This window comes from Musa acuminata, chromosome BXJ2-9 (assembly GCF_036884655.1).
Source record: "Musa acuminata AAA Group cultivar baxijiao chromosome BXJ2-9, Cavendish_Baxijiao_AAA, whole genome shotgun sequence".
NCBI lineage: Eukaryota > Viridiplantae > Streptophyta > Magnoliopsida > Zingiberales > Musaceae > Musa > Musa acuminata.
In genome coordinates this window covers 37,401,532-37,407,504 of record NC_088346.1, presented here as the reverse complement: position 1 = coordinate 37,407,504, position 5,973 = coordinate 37,401,532, and the positions used below count along the sequence as shown (strand labels likewise).

The window sequence follows — 5,973 nt, the reverse complement described above, 5'->3', positions numbered from 1 at the left end:
CGTCACTCAAAACGCAGATTAAAACATAAACATATATCAAGTTGTTTCATAATCAAAATACGATATTCAACAATATTCATTTTATATCCAAATAGGTTGGTAGAGTTAAATAATGGATATAAAAATTTATATTACTTCATTTAACATAAATTACTGATCAAATTATTTAAGTTAAGATTGATAATATTATATACTCTTATAAGTCAATATTAATCTTTTTCACTTTTATGATACTAATCAAAATATTATATTAAATGATAAAAGAAGTTAAATCATACTTTTACAGTAAAAATAGAACACCAATTATTACCACCACATGACACTAATCAACAAAAGATAGAACACCACTTATTGCATTAATCAAGAATAGGTTATTTGGTTCTTTTAACCTCACCACCTTTTACTCTATCAAAATAAATTATTCCCTTTATCTTATTTTTAAGCACACTACTCAGATTCGTCTTATCACTATGTGAAAAAAGCGTAAAGTTTGATCATGAACAGTTAATTAGCATTATGTGGCGTTAAAAGTAATAAGCATACATCCCTGATAGTCAAAGCCAAATGAAATACCAATAACACAAATAACATGCATATGTCACTTTATACAAGTGGCTCTAATTGCACTGTCATTTTGCTTACGGATTGTTGTCCAGCTATATGAATTGGGAACGATCCTCTTTGTAGGAGAGGAATTCCACACTATAAATCTGGATGGAAAGCCCTTCTTATACCACCCCAAGCTCAACCAGTCTTCCTCATCTCATAGTATTCCACCATCACGTGTTCTGCAAACTAGCTAGCTAGCTTGTAGTATGGCATCCACCAAGAACATCCAGCAGCTGACGCTCGAGGAGGAGGCAGGCGCGTGTGCCTTACAGCTAGCGAGCAGCTGCACGCCCTCCCCTTCACCATCAAGGCCGCTATCGAGCTCCGGCAACTCGACATCATCGTCGAGGCCGGCCCGGGCGCCATGTTGAGCCCGGTTGAGATCGTTGCCCGGCTGCCGACCGAGAACCTGCAGGCGGCCACGATGGTGGACCGAATGCTCCGCTTGCTCGCCCCCGACACTGTCGTCAGCTGCACCGTCCAAACCGGAGCCGATGGCCGCCCTACGAGGAAGTACGGCGCACCTCCCATCTGCAAGTACCGGAACAAGAACGAGGATGGTGTGTCCATAGCTGCTTTGGCTTTGTTGCTGCAGGATAAGATATTTGTGGATACATGGTAATTTAGAAGTAGGAGGATAGATTTGAGATCTTCTAGGCACATTTACTGTAGCTTTTCTCCTAGTGATTGGTAGCAGCTAAGGCTAAGTAGTCATCATGCAAAAACACCGAAAACAATAAATCTCAGGCACTATTTGAAGGATTCAGTCTTGGAGGGCGGCTTCCCTTCTAAGGCTGCCTACGGGATGTTGTTATTCGATTACACGGGTTCTGATCCATGGTTCAGCAAGGTGTTCAATGAGGGCTTGAGAGGCCACCCCAGCAGTATCGTCAAGGATTTACTCCGTGTCTACAGTGGCTTTGACAACATGGAGGTGCTCGTCAATGTCGATGGCAATGACGGCGCATCATCCCTCCAAATGATCAAGCACCCACACATCAAGGGCATCAACTATGACCTCCCTCATGTTATCTCCGGTGCCCAACGCACGCCAGGTCCACCATGATCTTGTTCTTTGATCATAAGTAGCAACCTAGCCAGGAAGAAGAAGCATTATCTTATACGTTCATGGCATGGTTTGGTTGCAGGAGTTGAGCACATCAGTGGAGACATGTTTCAAACTGTTCATGGTGGTGCCGCCTTCTTGAAGGTCATGTCTCCTAATCACTGAATGCCCCACACTAATTGACATTATAAACTGGAAACTATAATGCAATCTTTTTTACTCTTTTTCTATATCTTATTAAATTAATAGTAATTACATGCCTCAATGGAGAAAAAATAATTAATCATCAATAACTACATTAGATATTGATAATGAATTTTTTTAGAGTGAGACGTATGTGATGGTAAGAAGAAAAAGACCAGACATAATATCACAAAATTTACTTAATTTTGCACAAATCGAAATTATACTCATAGTGTAAAGAAATTGAAATTTTCTACTATGTCAGAATAATAAAATATAAAAAAAAAATCTCTCTTGATTGACTCAATCTATACACACTGACATATGCATGAATTCTAACAAAAAAAAGGTTCTTCTCACATCTAAACTTAGTTATAAACAATACTTAAAAAGCAACGAACTTTTAATTTTAAAGGACCTTTTCTATAAAAAAAAGTTATTTTCAAACTTGAATCACTTATCCTCCAAGTAATTACCTTATCCTTTAAATAATATATTATTAAATTAAATATTTTTTAAAAAAATTCTTTTGAGAAAAAGGAGGAGATTGGTTTCTCTTTAGCTACCGTATATACCACTACACATCAATAATTATGACAAGAGAACTCATTCGGCAACGAATAGTCCTCTTCGAGAACAAGATTTCTCTACACAAAGGAACATATATAGTTTTATTAAAAGTAATTAATTACTCCATATGGCAGAAGGTTAAAAAAAAAAAAAAAATTGTGTTTCCAAAGCTAACAATGTCAGTGTTTTGTATGCTCACCATGATGTTTCATCAAAGGATACCAAGATGAAAATGAATCCTGACAAATTTATTGGGCAAAAGCAAAAGCAGAGTGGAATAATCTGCAAATGCCCTAAAGCAGAGCCAAGCCAAGAGGGGCTAAGACAAGTTATACTCTATCTAAAGCCACATTTGAAAGTGCAAAAAACAAATTATCTTGAGTGGATGTTACATTGGTAAGGGTGACACGCCCAATTCTCCAAAGCATCATTTTCAGCAGAAAGAATGCCAGCATAATTCACCATTTGAGGGTCTTAACAAACATAGTATCACAGGATTAAGATCACATAGCAACAGCTCTTCCCAAAGATGTTTGTCTAAGCTGACTGACAGTATTGACTGTTGTCTGGGACGCTCAGAGAAGGAAATAAATGTTCTTATGGAGGCAGCACCACAAGGTGATGGGATCCGTCATTTAGATGTGCCAGCTGCATTTAGTGAAATTGACCAAATGCCAACTACATCAAATCAGTTTGGTCAGAGGCAGATTGACGCTAATTGTGAGAGTGACACCACTAAGCACTCCAAGGATATATTCAGGAAGATCTTTCCGGTGTAGGTATTGAAGACTATCGATGCACAGAACCGAATATTGAAAGTCACAGAGAAGCTAACAGCTTGAGCAGTAATGGATCTGCAATACAGAAGTGACTCCCAGTAGGGAGGAAAGATTTCATAGCTTCTGATATGGCCAATTTAGACTGGTTAAAGGTTTCTGTCATGGATGAAACAGTTTCTTGATCATTCATATCCAAAGACTGCTCAAGTGGAGGATGTGAATAAAGATGGAGATATCTCAAATTCTGAAGCTAAAAAGTTGGCTAACAAGTTGAGCACCTACCCAAATTCAACTGAAGTTGATGTACATGCTGTGATCAACTGCCAAACACACAAGACAGAAGAAGACAAGGAATTTATTGGTTTTGAGACTGATTTAGACAAGATAGTAGGAGCTGTCAAGGATGCCTATGAATTGCAAACTGCAGTAGAAAGTGTTCAACTGGTACCTGGCAGTCCGGTTGCTGACTTTGAGAAATTTCTTTTTTCTGCTGCTCCAGTTATTGGACAGAAGCTGCAACAGTTGTTCTCATGAACGACTCAAAGATAGCTGGCACGAGATTCCTAACATCTCCTTGAAAAGCATTTGGCAATGGTATGAAGAGCTTGGTTGCTTTGGGTCGGAAGTGAAGACACAAGCTTTTTACAATTCTACAAGGCTGCGGAATGGTTGTCATGAATTCACTGCATACTTTGCGCTGCTGTGCAATTATTTGGAATATCGAGGAGTACTAAATATTGCAATCTGAGTGGACAGTCAGCCAGAGATCATGAGGGGAACAAGACAGCAAAATCTGTTTCTTCTTTGGGTTCTCTCTCAATCTTCTCAATGTTACTGCCCCAACCTACCAAGGAAGGACAAAGGTGCATGCTTATCAGATTCATCGTCTTCTTCTGCTAAAGTTTTCTTTGATAAAGGCATCCACGTGGATCATGAGGAGATTATATTTGAATATTTTGAATCTGAACAACCTCCTTGGCGGCATCCATGATATGAGAAGTTAGTAATCGTTTCATTATCTTTTGTGTGTGTTTTTTTTTAATCTGCTAATTGATATATCTTGTTACTTGTTATATAATATGTGATTTTGGCTAAGCTTCCTTGGCTTCCTTAGAACTCTTTCTTATATCATCAGAATGCTTAACACTATGCTTCCTCTCAGGATCAACTTATGAAGAAAATGATATTATTATCGCTTCCCGATGGAAAATTTTCCATTGAAGTTTTTTTTTTTAACTAGGTGAGATTGGTCATTGATAGAAGATATATTTTTATAAAGTTTGTTGATATGTTTTCCCTATTTATATAAGTTAGGAGAGAGGATTTTTCTTAACAAAGCAGTGAGACTTTGTTGTGTAGTTAGAAAAATCTTATCTACAATCATGCTCTCACAAGATGGTGCTCTTGTCAAGGATCTCAATCTTAGACCAATGCAATGAAAATAGTTTACTGGCAAAGCTTCATGAGTGAGTTTGTTAGTTAATCAACCATATATACATAAAAAATATATAGTTGATGTCGGACAACTTGATCTCATATAAAGTGAAAGTTAATGATAATATGTTTCACGGGGGAGTAGAACACTAGATTGGCACATAAGTAGGTAGCTCCGACATTATCACAATATATTATAAAAGTAAGAGTAGAGTGGATGTTGAGTTCCTTGAGCCGATTCGTGACCCAATTGAGTTCTGCAATAATGGTGGCGATAGCACAATATTTAACTTCAGTTGTAGACCGTGTGACTATCTTTTGCTTCTTAGAACTTCAACTGATTAGATTAGTACTAAGTTTAGATTTATCTTGTGACAATATACCCCGACGTGGATATTCTATCATCAAAGTTTCCTGCTCAATTAGCATTAGTAAAGGTATGAAAATAAAATGGAGAGTGTTTGTGGAGAAATAGGTCATGGTTGAAGGTCCCTTTAAGATATCGCAGGATTCATTTGATTGCAGATCAATGCGTAATAGATGGTCGATGCATGAATTATGATAACTTATTGACCACAAATAAGATATCTGGATAGCTTCATGACGAAACTTATGTTTCGATTTTAAATGATGATACATGTTTCCACAAAAGACTTGAATACCCTCACATGAAATCAATTGTATGAAATGGAAATAATTTTCTATCAGAGATTAATGAATTTATTTTACCAATCTTGTGAATCTCATGAAAATAAACATGATGAATATTTTGAAAATAAATGAGTGTATCATGCATTTGGTCTTAATGATTTCTCTTTAACATACTTTTTGAAATCATACTTCATGATTTGTTTTTTATCTTTCTGTCTTAAATGTTGACACTTGTTTTATAAAGGTAAAGACATGCTTATAAGAAGCAAATCACATGAATATAAATTTATAAAAATGAAATGTGATCCTCTATCTTATCGTCTTTTCAATAAATCTATGGTTGTCATGTATGAATTTATTGAATATGACTTTAAAGATGATTTCAGATTTTACAAATGCTTGATTCATACTTATGAGATGAGACACATTTTAAATATGAATCATGTTCAATGCTTTAATCATGTTACATCTCCTTAATTCAATTTGTTCTCCTACATTTATTTACCAAAGAGGAGAATATTCCGAACGAATGAAATGATACAAATGAATCACTTATTGATATATCTTTTTGAAATATCTTTTTAATGTGATGTTGATATTTTGAGATGCCTATTGGAATTCATGATATGAGATAATTGAATCCTTGACTTACTCTTTATATGGCTTGAAAATGGATGTTTA

At 36.2% G+C, this 5,973-nt stretch overlaps 1 long non-coding RNA gene across 1 annotated transcript; it reads right to left on the bottom strand.

Moving 5' to 3' along the window:
• Positions 1-565: 565 nt before the first annotated feature.
• LOC135621967 (uncharacterized) lies at positions 566-4,371 on the bottom strand. Its single transcript, XR_010490976.1, has 2 exons — positions 3,656-4,371; positions 566-1,198 (listed from the first exon to the last, which is right to left on the bottom strand). It is a non-coding gene; the product is annotated as an uncharacterized LOC135621967 (long non-coding RNA).
• Positions 4,372-5,973: the final 1,602 nt, after the last annotated feature.